Source organism: Phyllobates terribilis, unplaced genomic scaffold (assembly GCF_046119375.1).
Source record: "Phyllobates terribilis strain yellow unplaced genomic scaffold, ASM4611937v1 Scaffold_1__5_contigs__length_1240528914, whole genome shotgun sequence".
Lineage (NCBI taxonomy): Eukaryota > Metazoa > Chordata > Amphibia > Anura > Dendrobatidae > Phyllobates > Phyllobates terribilis.
The window spans coordinates 820597289-820616798 of NW_027362761.1; positions in this window are offsets into that span (position 1 = coordinate 820597289).

The following is a 19510-nucleotide window of genomic DNA, read 5'->3' on the forward strand; positions in this document are numbered from 1 at the left end:
ATAAAGATTATACTTACCTTCCGATGTCCCCCGGCCTCCTCAGCGATGCGTCCGGTTTTTTTGTACGGCTTGCGGTGGTGTGAAGGACCTGCGATGACGTCATTGAGTCATGTGACAGGTCACGCGACCGCCGACGTCAGCAGTCGCGTGACCTGTCATATGACTTAATGACGTCATGGCAGGTCCTCACACCACCGCAAGCCGTACAAGAGACCGGACGCATCGCTGAGGAGGCCGGGGGACATCGGAAGGTAAGTATAATCTCTATTTTTTATTTAAAATTCTTTTTTTTACAGGCACTATGGTACCCGGGTCTGCAGGAGAGTCTCCTCTTCTCCAGACCCGGGTACCATCCGCACATTGAATCGCTTAATATCCGTGTGTGCAAATGTGCTGACACGGATATTAAGCGTTTCAATGCAAGTCAATGGCAGCAATTACGCTGCGTGTCCGCAAAATGAATGGACATGCTGCGTATTTTTCTGCAATGATAATCCGCAGCGGAAATTTCCGCAGCATGTGCATAGCATATGCGGATTATCATTGGGGACCATGGGGCACGTATTACCAAGCAATTTTTTAAGCGTTTTCGCTGCGGAAATTCCGTGGCAAAAACGCTTGAAAAACGCATAGTGGGCATGCAGCCTAAGACTTTTTGGACTCTTAACCCTTTTACCCCCGAGGGTGGTTTGCACGTTAATGACCGGGCCAATTTTTATAAATCTGTCCACTGTCAATTTATGAGGTAATATCTCTGGAACGCTTTAACGGATCCCACTGATTCTGAGATTGTTTTTTTCCTGACATATTGTACTTCATTATAGTGGTAAAATGTCTTCGATATCATTTGCGTTTATTTGTGAAAAAATCAGCAATTTGGCAAAAATTTTGAAAATGTCACAATTTTCAAAATTTAAATTTTTATGCCCTTAAATTAGAGAGATATGTCACACAAAATATTTAATAACTAACATGTCCCACATGTCTACTTTACTTCAGCATAATTTTGGGAACAAAATTATTTTTTATTACAGAGCTATAAGGGTTAAAAGTTGACTAGCGATTTCTCATTCTCACAACAAAATTTGCAAAACCATTTTTTTAGGGACCACATCACATTTGAAGTGACTTTGAGGGGCCTTTTTGAAAGAAATACCCAAAAGTGACACCATTCTAAAGACTGCACCCCTCAAGGTGCTCAAAACAACATTCAAGAAGTTTATTAACCCTTCACGTGCTTCACAGGAATTTTTGGAATGGCGAAGAAAAAAATGGAGATTTAACTTTTTTCACAAAAATATTACTTTAGACCCCAATTTTTTTATTTTTGCAGGGGTAACAGGAAAAAATGGATCCCAAAATTTGTTGTGCAAATTCTCCTTAGCACGCAGATACCCCATATGTGGGGAAAAAACACTGTTTGGGCACATGGCAGGGCTCAGAAGGGAAGGAGCACCATTTGACTTTTTGAATGTAAAATTTGCTTGAATAATTAGCGGACGTCATGTTGCGTTTAGAGAGCCCCTGATGTGCCTAAACAGTAGAAACCCCCCACAAGTGATACCATTTTGGAAACTAGATCCCTCAGGGAACTTATCTAGATGTGTGGTGAGCACCTTGAAGCCCCAGGTGCTTCACAGAAGTTTATAACATGAAGCCTGAAAATAACTTTTTCACATTTCTCCCACAAAAATGTTTTTTAGTCCCCAGTTTTGCATTTTCATAAGGGTAACAGGAGAAATTGCACCATGAAGCATGAAGCCGTGAAAATAAAAAAATCTAAATTTTTCCACAAAAATAATCTTTAAGCCTCAATTTTTTTAGTTTCACAAGGTCCTACGTAATAGCTAAGTGGGGATAGAGCAACCCCCAGAAGAAGGCACAGCGCCGAAACGCGCGTAGGGTTGAGGACGCCTGCGCTGACGTAACACTACAATGAGTGAGTAATGCTCTATGCCCACTTTACATAGGACCTTAGGTGTCTAGCAAACCTGACCTCTTTGAGCGGTCTTCATGCATCTTAGGGCTTAGTTTAAAGCCTTTTGTTTTTCTACTGGTAGTTGGAAAGTTTGATGCCTTGGTATATATACTCGTAGTTGGGATGGGGACATGTGAGTTATATATTTATACCTACACCTACTTTCATTATATTCTCTGTTTGGATGTGCACTGTGCACTTTTACATCTATAGCTCTAGCTTTGTGATTGTATTGTATGGGTGGGTTGGGGTTTGTGACCTATATATATATATATATATATATATACATATTTTTCTATCTGCTTTATATATTTATTTATTGTGTAGTTGTGTCAGCGCTGGCATCCTTGTTATGGCTCATTATTTATGTATTTGTGCTACTTTCTTATTGAATATCTTGTCTTTTTACTAATATGTACTAATAAATCTAACAGCTTTTTGAATAGAATATGTTCGTTTACGTCATCTTTGTCTATATGAATTGTCGCTTGAGACGTTGAACAGAGTTTATGGTCTTAATTTTGACTACTTACTATCATGTGACCTCAAAGGTCAATTAATCTGATTTATTATTTTTGCGGGAAAAGTTGAAGCTTTTATTGGTACCATTTTCGGGCATGTGACATTTTTTGATCTTTTTCTATTCCGATTTTTGGGAGGCAGAATAAACAAAAAACAGCAATTCTGGAATTGTTTTTATGTGTTTTTTTTATGCCACTCCACGTGTGGTAAAATTGATAAGGCAGCTTTATTCTTCAGGTCAGTACGCTTACAGCGGTACCGCATTTATATCTTTTTTTTATGTTTTGGCACTTTTACACAGTAAAAACTATTTTCTAGAAAAAAAATTTTTTTGCATCGCTTTATTCTGAGACCTATAACTTTTTTATTTTTTGGATGATGGAGCTGTATGGCTGATTGTTTTTTGCGGGATAAGATGATATTTTCAGCGATACCATTTTTATTTACATTCGTCTTTTTGATCGCGTGTTATTCCATTTTTTGTTTGGCGGTATGATGATAAAGCAGTGTTTTTTGCTTGTTTTTTTTTTTTTTTTTTTTTACCGTGCTCACTAAAGGGGTTAACTAGTGGGACAGTTTTATAGGTCAGGTCGTTCCGGATGCAGCGATACCAAATATGTGTACTTTTATTGTTTTTTTGTTTTTTTTCATAATAAGTAAATGTTATGGATACAATATATTTTTATTTTTTGGGGATCATTTTTTTCATTTTTTTTAGATTTTTACAATTTTTTTTACATTTTTTTTTCACTTTCCTACCCTTTTTTTACATTTACACTATGTCCCACTATGGGATTTTCACTTTTTGCAGCCTGATCTATGCCATGCAGCCTGTCAGCGCTGCACACAGGGGAGACATTACTTTGGTCATGCACTGCACATGACCAAAGTAATTTCCTGCCTCCTAGTGACCCAGATGTTGTCAAGACAACATCCGGAAGCCGCCGCAGACATTGCTGGAGGCCGGGAGAAGAGGTGAGTATCGCGCTTACCGTACCCCTTGCCGACTTCGATCGCAGCATTGCGGGGGTTAATGTGCTGGGAACGGTGCAGGACCGCTCCCTGCACATAGCACCGGGTGTCAGCTGTGACAATCAGCTGACACCCAGTGGTGATCGCCCCTCACCCCTTGTGTGCAGGCGCGATCGCCGCACGCGTAATAGTACGTAGCTGGTCATAAGTCCCAGGGCGTAGCTATGTACTATTACTGACTTGGTCGGAAAGGGGTTAAGGTCACTTCAGGTAGCCACTTTGAAATTCATATGGGCAGAAAAACACCGCAGAATTTCAAAGTAAATTTTGCTAAGTGGCAAAAATACGGGAGGCTTGGGAGTCCCTCATTTTATCCACTATTACTGGGTTACTCACTTACGCAAAATACTGGCATGGTCATCTAAACCTGCTTACATGAAATGGATGGAAATGAAAAAACTTTGGATTGCCCCAGCTCACCCTAACTCTCTGATATGGAATAGGTTTTACAATCTTACTTCAAACTACACCTGAGTCCAATGAATCTCACTAGAGACATTTGGAGGACCTGCTTTAAAAAATTTAACTTATCATCCACAAACTCTCCTCTTACTTCTTTTGTATTCCACCCAAATTTCCCTTAAAGCTTGACTGCCTCAATAACGGGAACGTGTGCTCACACTGTCCTGTTTAATTTTGCAGACATAACTAACTATAAAACAAGGACTTTGCTCCCTTATAATGAGATGAAATCTAAATTAGCTGTTCCATTTTGCCCCATCCCTATTTCATAGTTTACAGGTATCTATCCCAACATCCTTTGAAAGACTCTGTAGAAATGGTTCTTCCACGAAGGGCTTAATCTCTGATATTGTATATTATACAAAACCCTGATGGAAAGTCCTTGACTGCTCCAGCATTTGTGAATAAGAGTAAAGTGACAGCTATACACAGGCGCCAGGTAGTGACAACTCTCATCATCGTCGCCAAGTCTCGCTAAGCGCAGTGAGACTTGGCGGCTCTGATGAGCGTCGTAGTCACTACTCAGTGCCTGTGAATAGCAGAAACTTTACTGCTATTCACAGATGCCGGAGAGAGATTCGAGGAATGTGGACTACATCTGACCTGCGTCGCAACATTTTGGGTAATAAATTGGTGAACAAGGGAGTGTCTATTGTCTTTATTTCTTGTTATGTTTTTCAGGTATCCTTTTCTGGACTACTTCGGATTTGCTGGATTACTTCAGACCTGCATGGGATTTTTTTTTTTTTCAATAAATTGGTGAACGAGGGATAGTATGGAGGAGTCTTTATTCAAATAAAGTGTTTTTTTTCTGTGTGTGTGTGTGTTGTTATTTTTTATTACCAGGTTAGTAATGGGGGAGTCTGATAGACACTTCTCCATTACTAACTCTATTGGTTGAAGGCAGCTGTGATTTTTGACAAAGCATGCTGTGTTACATAACAAGAAAAACCTGCTGACAGATTCCCTTTAAGAGGGCAGCTAGACATTATAGTAGATGGAAAATAAATCAAATATACAAATAGAAAAATTGTATTAAAAGTCTTTAAACAGGGCCGGAGCATGAAAACCGGGTAGTAATAGACACATCCATAGAAAACGTGTAATTTCAGTCCACTGCCAAGCAGAGAAATACAATTGCGAATCCCTCCATTGATGATTGGACAGCTCATTGAGTGAACAATGGAAAAGTGGATAAAAAGGACTAAAAGAGAGCGGCTGGAGGGAGACTATAACTTCATTTTCTCCCTGCAGCTGCTACTCCAGTAAGCCTGACAGACATTATTTACACACTATATTCCTGCTGATTACCACTATATCTGTAGGTAATTAGCCTTTTGGAGGTGACAGATTCCCTTTTAGTATCATAGCTGAAACGTGCATTAAACATTGGAAATATACACATACGTACATCCATACGCTATATTAATTCTAGATGCAATCTGTGTTTGAACTGTAACTTTTTTCTTGCCTTCATTACAAGAAGCTCCTGCAGAAACTGTGCTAACTTACCATTACAATGGCATTCCAGTATCACATCACCAGACGACCTTTCCTGTGATCTTCACCTGCAGAAACTCCCAGCTATTTAAAGACAAATGTTGCTAGCTTGAAACTAGTGTAACCAAAATGTCAGCCCAAAACATCTTTGATCTTTAACGTCACCAACCTTTCAACTGGTTACCAATTACCACTAACTTTAGAAGCTCTTCATTGAGCCTTAACAGTTTAAGAGCGTAGACATAAATTAGAAACTGTCAAAAGATTATGTGTCTGTTGATGGCTATTGTGTATTCTATAGCCCTGCACAATAAATGGACAACCTATGAAATGGAGGAGTTCATTGTTCACAAGACATCAGTCTAGTCCAAGATGTCATGGAAATGTTTTACAACCTCAAACTCTAAAGAGGTTTTCTTCCAGAATTTCTTTGGACGGCAGCACAGTGTGGCAATTTTAAGACTTTATAGCTTATTTCACAGTGATGTCACATTTCAGTTTTAAATAAAAATAAATTCTGAACATTGCAACAGAATAAACCACTTTTCACATTAAAGTGCAAACTGCTGCAAACACTGATAAGTCACATTTATCAATAGGTATGTGCGCAATATAAGAACTAAGATAATTTTCTAGTTCAGAAACATATAGATTTAGTGATGGACGAGCACTAAAATACTCGGGTGCTCGATGCCTAATGTAAATGGGAAACTCGAGCATTTTTCAGGCGGCTGCCCCCCGTGTGCAGGGGGTCTAAAAATTGCCCAAATCGATGGGAACAGTGCTCAAATGACATGGGAACAGCATGGGGAAGACCCCTGGCAGCATTTGTGACTCCCAGGTCACTGCTGTCAACAACATTTTCAGAGGTATTACGCCACTTTTACGGACTCACAATAAAACATACAAAAATGAAACCAAAATGGATTTTCCTGGGAAATATGTTAAGCAACATCCTTTCCAGGGTAATGAATTGTATATAAGGCAAAATAAATAACCAAAACCAAAAATTCTCCTCCACACCTTGGGCTATGTTCACACGTAGCGTTTTTGATGCGTTTTTGCACTTTTGCATTGCTTTGAACCAAGACAAATGCATTCACTGGGAAATGTCATTTTAACCCTCCGTCACATACAATATCGGTTCTAACGAGTTCACATACAATGTGACTGTCAGGCGCAGGCTAGAAAAATACCTATAATATCTAATGTTTGCAATTTCAGTGCTCTAAAAGTGATCAGTGACCTTCATAGGGATGTAATAAAAGAGACTGCACATAATCAGGTGCAAAAAAAAACCATTTACTTAACATAAAACTAATAACTCTGAAATACAAACATTTCAAAACTCCCGCCAAATAGTCCCCAGTTTTATGGAAACAAACTTAATTTTAAGGTACCTTAAGTACTATTAAACACATATTCAATCAGAATTAGATCCTGAAGTTTCCCCAGAAAAATTACACTTGCAGAGCAAAGATCAAGAATTACACATCATTTTTGCATGTGTCAGGCAGATTGCATTATGACATTTGTGACATTCATAATTAGAAAGCCTTCTGATTCCGCTTTCCGTGGTGCAGGTGGTGCATCTCCTTCTTTTGGGAGGTGGTGCAGGTGGTGAATTTTCACTATCATCTTCTGGGCGGAATCTTTTGAGCTGAACTTGAAGGCGAGAGGGGATACCGATTGTTTTCATACTTCTCCTGCGTAGCTCTCCAAGCACTAGTTCATGGGCCAATTTTTTCAGATAGAATCGTCTATGGAGTGGTTCAAGCTTGTTTTCAAGGTAAATGACTTGTGAATTTATACCACCCAAATTCAACATAGCAAAAAAATGACCATTGGCCAGCGTTTGGTGTTTCTGCTGACGTTGAAAGTTGAGCACATCTGATCAGCTGTATCAACACCCCCTTTGGTTGCATTATAAAATGTAATTATCTCCGGGTTATTTTTGTGCCTCAGTCCCAGGATCGATGGCATCATCATCATGAAGTGTTGATAGAAGAAGTACAATTTTTTTTGCTTGTTGTACATAGGAAACCAAAACCTTTCAATTATGGAATGCAAACAAACTGCTGTACTGTTGTCTCCCTTTCATACTTACAAACTGTGTAGGCAATTCTTTTTTATTTTTTCTTACAGTTCCGACATATGAAAGCTTCTGCATTTTCAGATAATCAATGAGATCACAATTTGAAAACCAATTGTCAGCTGTTATATTGCGACCCTATCCAAATAAGGGCTCAGCCAGTCTTTTTACAACATCACTGGGTTTGTTGCTGACACAGTAAGGACCTTCTGGTTGTTTTCCTGCATAAACTTCCAGGTTGTAAGTGTAGGTCTTACTGGCATCAACAAGGGCATACATTTTTATTCCATATTTGTTAGGCTTTGATGGAATATATTGACGAAAGGCACATTTACCACGAAAACCAGGGAGCATTTCGTCAATAGTGAGATTCTCCCCAGGGCAATAGCTTTTTTTTACAGTTTTCAACAAATTTTTGGAATATATCACGAATTGGAGCAAGTCGGTCATGTGTTTTACGTTCGGTTCGGGAAGTTCTGTCGTCAAACCGAAGGCAACGAATTAGAAGCTTGAATCTGTTTATGGACATAACAAGGCCAAATTTTTCAACTTCATCCCCATCTTTACTCCAAAGTTCCTCCAAACTTTGTCTATTTGCCCTATAAGCTCCTGCAAGGTATAATAATCCAAAAAAAGCACGCAGTTCTATTTCATCTGTGGCCTTGATGGTTCTGTTGGAGATGAACTTGTCCTTTATAATGTCTATATATTGGTTGGTATATGTGACAATAGAGTCCAGAATGTCATCTGTGAATAAACTATTCCAGCATTCAACTGCAGTTTTTGCATTACTTGCAGTTCCTATAACTGCAGGAAGGTGAGTAATAATGTTTTGAGGTTCCCTACGTTTTTTCAGGTGTGGCTTCTTGTTCCATTGTTTTTTTTTATCTTTTCCCATATAAAAAGATTCTACATCTTCATCCTCATCACTGTCATCATCTTGCTCTGTTTCAGAATCCACTTCACATACTTCCACCTCATCATGAGAATCAATCTCACTTTCCTCTCCTAAATCCTCATTCAGTGTTGGGTCTGCATCATCTAACAGCATGTTTGTTACTTCCTCAACATCAAGGTTTTTGATAAATTGTACATTTTCCTCTCCATTTCAGCAGATAATCTGAAGCAAGAGAAGGAATATGTGTTAGGGAACTACTGTATATGCCTGAGCAGCACACTTTCTTTTTTAATCTGCCTTATTTCTATGAAATATCCTCACACTTTGTGCTATACATTCATAAAACAAGCTAAATAAACAAGTGTGATGAATAAAAACATAAAATACCAACCTTATTGAGTGTGACGTGTTCACATACAATGAGCCTGAGAGATTAGCGCAGTTATATCTGTCCTCCTGAAGCTCTGCAATCCAACTGTGGTATGAGGTTTCACAGAGCTGCTAGAGACAGGAGACTACCTGGAGGGAGGAGATTTCCTCACAATCTGGTCAGGAAGGAGAAATGAAAGTAAAAGAGATGTGCCTGTCAGGCCTATTGTATGTGACGGAGGGTTAACATTTTACAACCTTATCTGGCCATGTGGTGTGTGACACATCATCAGACACATGCATACAGTGCTGAAAAGACATGGAAACAGCATGGGGAAGACCCCTGGAAGCATCTCTGACTGCTAGGTCACTGCCTAAAAGTGTGCCCATCATAAGTGATCCTTGGCGCATGCGAAGATGCCTCCCGCCATGCACCTGTCGCTGTAGACTTGCAACAATCACCGTCCATGTACTTGTCCCAGTGCAACGTTCAGTTGTCCCTACTAGTGTTGAGCGAGCACTAAAATGCTCGGGTGCTCCAAGCTCGGGCCGAGCTCGCCGTGATACTCGGGTGCTCGACCCGAGCAACGAGCCCAATGTTAGTCTATGGGAGACTCGAGCATTATTGCGGTGGCACCCCCGGCAGTCTTTTAAAAGCCTAGCAAGTGCCCAAAGCGATAGTGACAGTGCTCAAATGACATGGGGACAGCATGGGGATCGCCCCAGGAAGCATTTCTGACCCCCAGGTCACTGCTGTCAACAACGTGGTCATAGGTATTAAGCCACTTTTACGGGCTCACAATAAAACGTTCAAAAACGAAAGTGAAACTTTTTTCCTGTGAAATATGTTAAGGAACATCCTTTCCAGGGAAAAGACTTGTGTATAAGCTAAAATAAATGACCAAAAACAAAAATACTCCTCCACACCTTCGGCTATGTTCACAAGTAGCATTTTTTATGCGTTTTTGCACTTTTGTGTTGCTTTCAACTATGACAAATGCATTCACCGGGAAATGTCATTTTAACATTTTACAACCTTATCTGGCCATGTGCTGTGTGACACATGCATAAAGTGCTGAAAAGACATGGGAACAGCATGGGGAAGACCCCTGGAAGCATCTCTGACTCCCAGGTCACTGTCTAAAAGTGTGCCCATCATAAGTGATCCTTGCAGCATCAGAAGATGCAGACTTGCAACTATCCCCATGCAAGTTCTAGTCCCAGGGCAGTGTTCAATTGTACCTCCCCCATTCCTTGCAATGCAAGCGCAAGTATGCAGCCTGCCACCCACCCACCCCCAGGCTGCAATACCATACTGCTTGCTTGCTTGAACTTGAAATTGGGCCTTTTAGGCATGTGGAGGCGGAATCTGGCCACCACGTCATGGCTGTGTTGGCGGCCTGGAATCCATACTCAGTCCCCAGCTGCCCGGCGGCCGGGTGTCCATACTCGGTCCCCAGCCGCCCCACGGCCGGGTGTCCATACTCGGTCCCCAGCCGCCCCACGGCCGGGTGTCCACACACGGTCCCCAGCCGCCTGGGGGCAGCCGGGTGTCCTTAAACGGTCCCCAGCCGCCCCTATTTCTCCTTGGAACATCCCCCCACACACTTTTCTTAGCCCGGCCTGCTTTAGGCAGCATTGGACGAGCCCACCAGAGAACCAGACTCCTCCGGTGGGCCCTGACTTCTCCATCGGTGGAGTTGAGAGTGCCAAGGTGAGGAGCATGATGATGATGACAGAAGTTAGCATCTGCTATGTTTTCTTTTAATGCAAGTGTAAGCGTGCAGCCTGCCACCCACCCACCCCCAGACTGCAATTCCATACTGCTAGCTTGCACTTGAAATGGGGCCTTTTAGTTTGGAGGAGGCCGAAGCTGGCCACTACCTCATGGCTGCTTCGGCAGCGAGGTATCCATACTCAGTCCCCAGCCGCCCTTATTTGTCCTATACATAAGATTAAGCGCGTATACCAAAACATTACCTGTGCCCTCCCCAGTGCATTTAGTGGGAAGGAGAGCCTATTCCGCTGTAGTGTGTGCATGCCAAACCACTGTTCATGGTACATGCGAAGATGCCTCCCACCTTGCACCTGTCGTTGCAGACTTGCAACTATCCCCATTCAAGTCCTTGTCCCAGGGCAGTGTTCAATTGTACCTCTCCCATTCCTTGCAATGCAAGCGCAAGTATGCAGCCTGCCACCCACCCACCCCCAGGCTGCAATACCATACTGCTTACTTGCTTGCACTTTAAATTGGGCCTTTTAGGCATGTGGAGGCGGAATCTGGCCACCACGCCATGGCTGTGTCGTCGGCCTGGTATCCATACTCAGTCCCCAGCAGCCTGGTGGCCGGGTGTCCCCGCTTGCTCACCAGCCTCCAGGGGGTGGCCGGGTGTCCATCCCCGGTCCCCAGCCACCCCTATTTGTCCTGGTAACCTTTCCCACACTTTTCTTAGCCTGGCCTGCTTTAGGGCAGCATTGGCCGAGCCCACCGGACTATCAGACTCCTCCGGTGGGCCCTGGCTTCTCCATCAGGAGAGTTGAGAGTGCCAAGGTGAGGAGCATGATGAGGATGATAGAAGTTAGCATCTGCTTTGTTTTGTTGTAATGCAAGCGCATGTATGTAGTAGCGGCTAGGCCTGAGGTGGTCAGCGTTTTGGCGCATATCCTACCTCCTCTGAGGATTGCTGGATGTTTTCCTGCTACTATCCTAGTTCTATGACTCCCGTTAAAACAAAGCTTCAGGTGATAAATGATGGATAAGGTAGTGGCAAAGGAGAAAGAGCAGGAGGAACAGGGACCATTCACATCAATATCAGGCCAGTTAACCAGATATGTCTTGTAGGATATGTTTCTGTAACAAAAGGAGCGGTTCGGCTACACAGTTATAGGGCATACAGTGAGTGCAATGCCTACCAAAAATTTCGAGGCACTCCAATGCCCCTTGGAAATGACATGGAGGTCAGAGGGCGTTAACTAAACCTTTTTTTCCATTTATAGCAACTGGGTCTCCTGTGCACTGTTGGCCTAAGCAGTGAATGGAAGGCTTTCCAAAAATTATGAGGAACTGCAATGCCCCTTACAAGAGCCATGTGTGGCACCCCAGGGGTCTGGTCACCACAGTAATAGAGATATTACGTCGGAGAGCAAGTGGGAGGTTTCCTGGTCAGGATCCCTTAAACATGCAACATCCTCCTGCCCCAGTCCCGGGAGGGGAGAATTCTGCCCTTATAAACTGGATCTGGGGCGGGGATGAGTGAGTCAGAGAACAGAGAACAGTCAGAGTCAGAGTGAGAGCAAGGGAAAGTAACAGCAAGGAGCTCTGTAGGAGCTAGGAGCAAAAGACCAGGGGCTGGAAGCTGAGCAGAGCTCGCCCTGGCAGAAGACAATAGGAACCGGACACAGGAGTCCGAGGCTGTGAGGACTTATATATCCAGCAGCAGAAACCAGCCGGCAGGGGATTTCAGGTCCTCTGGCCATAGAAGCCCGGAGGCTCAGTCACAAGCAAGGGACCAGCACCGCCGTCGTGGAGCGGAGGCTAACAGAAGGCCCCAAGTCACCAGCCATACGGTGAGCACTACACGGTACACTCAGGGACGTGGGCTACTTCTACCCGCTTACAGCAAGGTAGCCAGGAAGAGTGCAGACAGACGGGGAGGCCTACAACTCCACCTGGCCAGGGGAACTCCTGCTTGCTCACAGACTAACCAGGTCTCTTATGCTAGCCAGTACTCCCGGGAGGGTCTACCTTATAATCATCAGTAAAGACCCTGAACTGCACTGCAAAGACTCTGAGTCGTTCCTGCTGCGCTCGTGCACCATCACCCCCATCATCCACACTCACTGCCCTAAGGCTATACTCCTCCCGTGGGGAGTTATCCCATTCTCTGCTGCGCACACAACACCAGCCTCAGTGGTCTGCCTCGCAGCGGTGGTACTCCCTGACCGCAATCCACGGGTGGCGCAGTCGGACAATTAACCTCAAAACCTAAGTAAGACTGCCACTGGTTTGACCAGCCTGAGTCACGGGACCGGGTCACCGCCACGGAGACTACAGACCCCAGAGACCCGGCACCGGGTATCCCACACACGTGTACACACGGCCCAGGGGGCGTGTCACATGCAGTACAGCATATTACAAACATAAGTCCCATTATTGGGGAGTGGGTGTCCCATAGTATTTGCTTATGCCTTGCAAGCAAAAGCTGCCAAAAATTAGGACGGAGCAACTTGCAATGCCCCTTACAAGAGCCATGCAGTACAGCATATTACAAACATAAGTCCCATTATTGGGGAGTGGGTGTCCCATAGTATTTGCTTATGCTTTCCAAGCAAAAGCTGCCAAAAATTAGGATGGAGAAACTTGCAATGCCCCTTACAAGAGCCATGCAGTACAGCATATTACAAACATAAGTCCCATTATTGGGGAGTTGGTCTCCCATAGTATTTGCTTATGCCTTGCAAGCAAAAGCTGCCAAAAATTAGGACGGAGCAACTTGCAATGCCCCTTACAAGAGCCATGCAGTACAGCATATTACAAACATAAGTCCCATTATTGGGGAGTGGGTGTCCCATGGTATTTGCTTATGCTTTCCAAGCAAAAGCTGCCAAAAATTAGGACGGAGCAACTTGCAATGCCCCTTACAAGAGCCATGCAGTACAGCATATTACAAACATAAGTCCCATTATTGGGGAGTGGGTGTCCCATAGTATTTGCTTATGCCTTGCAAGCAAAAGCTGCCAAAAGTTAGGACGGAGCAACTTGCAATGCCCCTTACAAGAGCCATGCAGTACAGCATATTACAAACAGAAGTCCCATTATTGGGGAGTGGGTGTCCCATGGTATTTGCTTATGCTTTCCAAGCAAAAGCTGCCAAAAATTAGGACGGAGCAACTTGCAATACCCCTTACAAGAGCCATGCAGTACAGCATATTACAAACATAAGTCCCATTATTGGGGAGTGGGTGTCCCATAGTATTTGCTTATGCCTTGCAAGCAAAAGCTGCCAAAAATAAGGACGGAGGAACTTGCAATGCTGGCACCCTGGTGGTATAGTGGTGGTGGAGGCTGAGGATAAGGAGAAGAAGATAAAACAGCCGAAACGAGGAAGCGTATACCCATGTGTGGGTGTGAAGCGGTGCATGTGAATACACCTCCCGAAATAACACAGTGGATTTGACTTTATGTTACTCTGCTGTCATTTGGTGGTGATGAGAAGTTTGGCCCAATCCAGCCCTTGTTCATTTTGATAAGGGTCAGCTTGTCAGCATTGTCAGTTGACAGGCGAGTGCGCTTATCAGTTATAATTCCCCCAGCGGCACTAAAAACACGCTCCGATAACACGCTAGCGGCAGGGCAGGCCAGGACCTCCAAGGCGTACAGAGCGAGTTCATTCCAAGTGTCCAGCTTGGATACCCAATAATTAAAAGGCACAGAGGAATCACGGAGGACGCTGGTACGGTCGGCAAGGTACTCCCTCACCATCTTTTGAAACTTTCCACTCCTTGTGAGAGTACCCCGCGCCTCAGGCCCTGTAAGCTGGGCTGGATTGGAGTTGTGTCTCTCTCGCCTGTAGTCCTTGGTTGTCCAACGAACTATGAACTCTCCCGCCAGCGTTTTCAGATGGGAATTTTTTTAAGAGTTCTGCAGCAAGGGCCTTCTGGTACTGCCCCATTTTTGTAGACCTCTCCACCTCAGGAATAAGAGAGTGAAAGTTCTCCTTGTAGCGGGGGTCTACAAGTGTCACCAACCAGTAATGACTGTCACCCAACATTTTGACAACGCGAGGGTCACGGTTAAGGCAGCGTAACATAAAGTCAGCCATGCGTGCCAGACTGGTAACGGGCAAGATTTCCGTGTCCTCACCAAGATGACGACTGACCATGCTCTCCTCCTCCTCCTCCTCTTCCTCCTCCCCCCTGTCCTCAGGCCACCCACGCTGAACCGACGGTATGACACTTGTACAGGTACTACCGTCTACAGCGCATGATAGCAGCTCCTGTTCTTCCTCCTCCTCCTCCTCCTCCTCTCCCTCATTGTCCCCCAATGCACGTTGGGATGAGATGAGGCTGGGCTGTGTGTAATCGCCCGCTATGGCTTCTTGATCCATCTCATCATACTCTGGCTGCAATGCCTCCTCTTTAATTCTCTGCAGAGAGCGTTGCAAAAGACAGACAAGTGGGATGCTGACACTAATGATGGCGTCATCGCCACTCACCATCTTGGTGGCCTCCTCAAAGTTTGTCAGGATGGTACATATGTCAGACATCCAGGTCCACTCCTGAGGTCTTATGTGTGGAGTCTGACCTGAATATCGACGGCCTTGTTGCAGCTGGTACTCCACAACTGCTCTCTTCTGCTCACAAATCCTTTGCAACATGTAGAGGGTAGAGTTCCAACGTGTGGGGACATCACACACCAGTCGGTGTGCCAGAAGCTGCAAACGCTGCTGCAACACAGCAAGGGCGGCGGAAGCTGTAGCCGACTTGCGAAAATGAGCTGACAGGCGGCGTACTTTCACGAGCAGATCTGGCAACTCGGGGTACGATTTAAGAAACCGCTGAACCACGAGGTTAAGCACATGAGCCAGGCATGGTACGTGTGTGATCTCACCTCGCCTCAGAGCCGCCACCAGGTTACGGCCATTGTCACACACGACCATGCCGGGATGTAGGTTCAGCGGTCTCAGCCACAGATCTGCCTGCTCTTTCACAGCTGTCCACAACTCACAAGCAGTGTGAGGTTTATCACCTAAGCTTATGAGTTTCAGCACAGCCTGTTGCCGCTTGGCGGAGGCAGTACTGCAATGCTTCCAGCTTCTAACTGATGTGGTGATATCTGAGATGGAGGCTGAACATGAGGAGGAGGAGGAGGAGGAGGATGCGCAGGAGCTGTACACTGTGGGGGCAACTCTGACTGACATAGGGCCCGCAATCCTCGGTGTGGGGAGGATGTGTTCCGTCCCAAGGTCCGACTGGGTCCCGGCTTCCACTATGTTTACCCAGTGTGCCGTCAGAGAGATGTACCGTCCCTGGCCACAAGCACTTGTCCACGTGTCCGTTGTCAGGTGGACTCTCCCAGTAACTGCGTTGTTGAGGGCACGGCAGATGCTATGGGACACGTGCTTGTGTAGTGCGGGGATGGCACACCGGGCAAAATAGTGTCGGCTGGGGACCGAGTACCGACGGACGGCCACCGCTATAAGATTGCGGAAGGATTCCGTCTCCACTAGCCTAAAAGGCAGCATTTCCAACACAAGCAGTCGTGAAATGTGCGCATTTAGGACTGTGGCCTGTGGGGCGTTAGCTGTGAATTTCCGCTTTCGTTTAAAGGTCTGGGATATGGACAATTGAACGCTGCGGTGGGACGTGGACGTTGATGCTGTTTCTTGAGAAACTGCCATAACAAGTGAAGACTGAGAGGAGGGGGCATCTTTACATGCAGTATGGACAGGGGATTGCCTTGCACACACAACAGGGGGTTCTATTGCACGCACAACAGTGGAAGAAGCAGTGGTGACACACACTGACACTCGTCGTGGACCCTGGGTTTCGCCCCACAAAGTCGGGTGCTTTGCTGCCATGTGCCTGATCATGCTGGTGGTGGTCAGGCTGGTAGTTTTGTCACCCCTGCTGATGCTAGCATGGCAGGTGGAACATATGGCCTTTTTGGGGTTATCAGCAGAGTCTTTAAAAAAATTCCAGACTCTGGAAGACCTACCGCTTGTACTGGCAACGTCCCTCGTGTTGGTGTTACGGGGAATGGTTGCCTACCTTCTGTCTGCGGCCACCACACTGCTTCTTCCTGCCTGTTGGGGTACTCTGCCTCCCTCCCCCTGTGTGCTGCTGGCCTCACTCTGCATGTCCTCATTCCACGTTGGGTCAGTTACTAGATCATCCACCACCTCCTCCTCTTCCACTTGCGCACCACTATCCTCCTCCTCACTTCCTGGCAATTGTGTCTCGTCATCGTCCACCTCTTGTGACAGATTGCCAACGTCGACTTACTGTGGCCGTGGCTGTTCAAATATTTGGGCATCGCAACATGGGATCTCCTCTTCCACCACTTCAAGCATATCAGGCGAGGGGCCCAAATATGGAAATGGACCAGTGAACAGCTCTTCAGAGTGTCCAAGTGTGGGATCACTTGCTGTCTGATGACACTCGGCATGGTGGGAGGAAGGAGCATCAGGGTGAGCAGGAGTATGCGGTCGAGACTCACGGCTACTAAGAGTTGACCGTGTGGAAGACAGACTGGAGGTGGTGGTGCCCAGGTAACTGGAAGAATTATCTGCTATTCAATTAATAACCTGTTCACACTGATCAGTTCTCAATACTGGTGTTGTTCTGTGCTTCCCTAGTAATTCGGTCAAGAAGTGGGAGCGAGAAGATGTGGCTGTTGGTTGTGGTACATTTTCACCTTGGCCACGGCCCCGTCCTCAGCACGAACCATCACCAGAACGTCCACTTCCACGTCCCTTGCCACGCGCCTTGCCCATTGTAAATGAAGTAAAATATCTTACACTTGCACTATTAATGGAAAAAGGGTAATAAAGAGTAGATTAGAACCGTGGAAGAGGAAAACCACCGTTATTGTTTACTGGGGTATACCACACTTTTTTAAATAGAGATATTTGCGGCTGAACAGTGAGCGACACACTCAAACTGCTTTTTTTTTAGATACCAAAGGCCCAAAACTGGATAGTACAGCGATTTGACCCGTGGAACTGCGAAACCACACTGGGATGTCGTGCCTACACAAGACTATTTTCAACAGATATATTTTTGTGTCACAACAGTCAGGAGACACTACTGTTTTTCTTTATGGAAAAAACTACCAAAAGCTGAATAATAGAGATTTTTTACTGTGGGATGGCAAAACCACAGTTATTGTTTACTGGGGTATACCACACTTTTTTAAATAGAGATATTTGCAGCTGAACAGTGAGCGACACACTCAAACTGCTTTTTTTTTAGATACCAAAGGTCCAAAACTGGATAGTACAGCGATTTGACCCGTGGAACTGCGAAACCACACTGGGATGTCGGGCCTACACAAGACTATTTTCAACAGATATATTTTTGTGTCACAACAGTCAGGAGACACTACTGTTTTTCTTTACGGAAAAAACTATCAAAGGCTGAATGATAGAGATTTTTTACCGTGGGATGGCAAAACCACAGTTATTGTTTACTGGGGTATACCACACTTTTTTAAATAGAGATATTTGCGGCTGAACAGTGAGCGACACACTCAAACTGCTTTTTTTTTAGATACCTAAGGCCCAAAACTGGATAGTACAGCGATTTGACCCGTGAAACTGCGAAACCACACTGGGATGTCGGGCCTACACAAGACTATTTTCAACAGATATATTTTTGTGTCACAACAGTCAGGAGACACTACTGTTTTTCTTTACGGAAAAAACTACCAAAAGCTGAATAATAGAGATTTTTTACCGTGAGATGGCAAAACCACAGTTATTGTTTACTGGGGTATACCACACTTTTTTAAATAGAGATATTTGCGGCTGAACAGTGAGCGACACACTCAAACTGCTTTTCTTTTAGATACCAAAGGCCCAAAACTGGATAGTACAGCGATTTGACCCGTGGAACTGCGAAACCACACTGGGATGTCGGGCCTACACAAGACTGTTTTCAACAGATATATTTTTGTGTCACAACAGTCAGGAGACACTACTGTTTTTCTTTACGTAAAAAACTACCAAAAGCTGAATAATAGAGATTTTTTACCGTGGGATGGCAAAACCACAGTTATTGTTTACTGGGGTATAACACACTTTTTTAAATAGAGATATTTGCGGCTGAACAGTGAGCGACACACTCAAACTGCTTTTTTTTTAGATACCAAAGGCCCAAAACTGGATAGTACAGCGATTTGACCCATGGAACTGCGAAACCACACTGGGATGTGGGGCCTACACAAGACTATTTTCAACAGATATATTTTTGTGTCACAACAGTCAGGAGACACTACTGTTTTTCTTTACGGAAAAAACTACCAAAAGCTGAATAATAGAGATTTTTTACCGTGGGATGGCAAAACCACAGTTATTGTTTACTGGGGTATGCCACACTTTTTTAAATAGAGATATTTGCGGCTGAACAGTGAGCGACACACTCAAACTGCTTTTTTTTTAGATACCAAAGGCCCAAAACTGGATAGTACAGCGCTTTGACCCGTGGAACTGCGAAACCACACTGGCATGTCGGGCCTACACAACACCATTTTCCACAGATATATTTTTGTGTCACAACAGTCAGGAGACACTACTGTTTTTCTTTACGGAAAAAACTACCAAAAGCTGAATAATAGAGATTTTTAACCGTGGGATGGAAAAACCACAGTTATTGTTTACTGGTGTATACCACACTTTTTTAAATAGAGATATTTGCGGCTGAACAGTGAGCGACACACTCAAACTGCTTTTTTTTTAGATACCAAAGGCCCAAAACTGGATAGTACAGCGATTTGACCCGTGGAACTGCGAAACCACACTGGGATGTCGGGCCTACACAAGACTATTTTCAACAGATATATTTTTGTGTCACAACAGTCAGGAGACACTACTGTTTTTCTTTACGGAAAAAACTACCAAAAGCTGAATAATAGAGATTTTTTACCGTGGGATGGCAA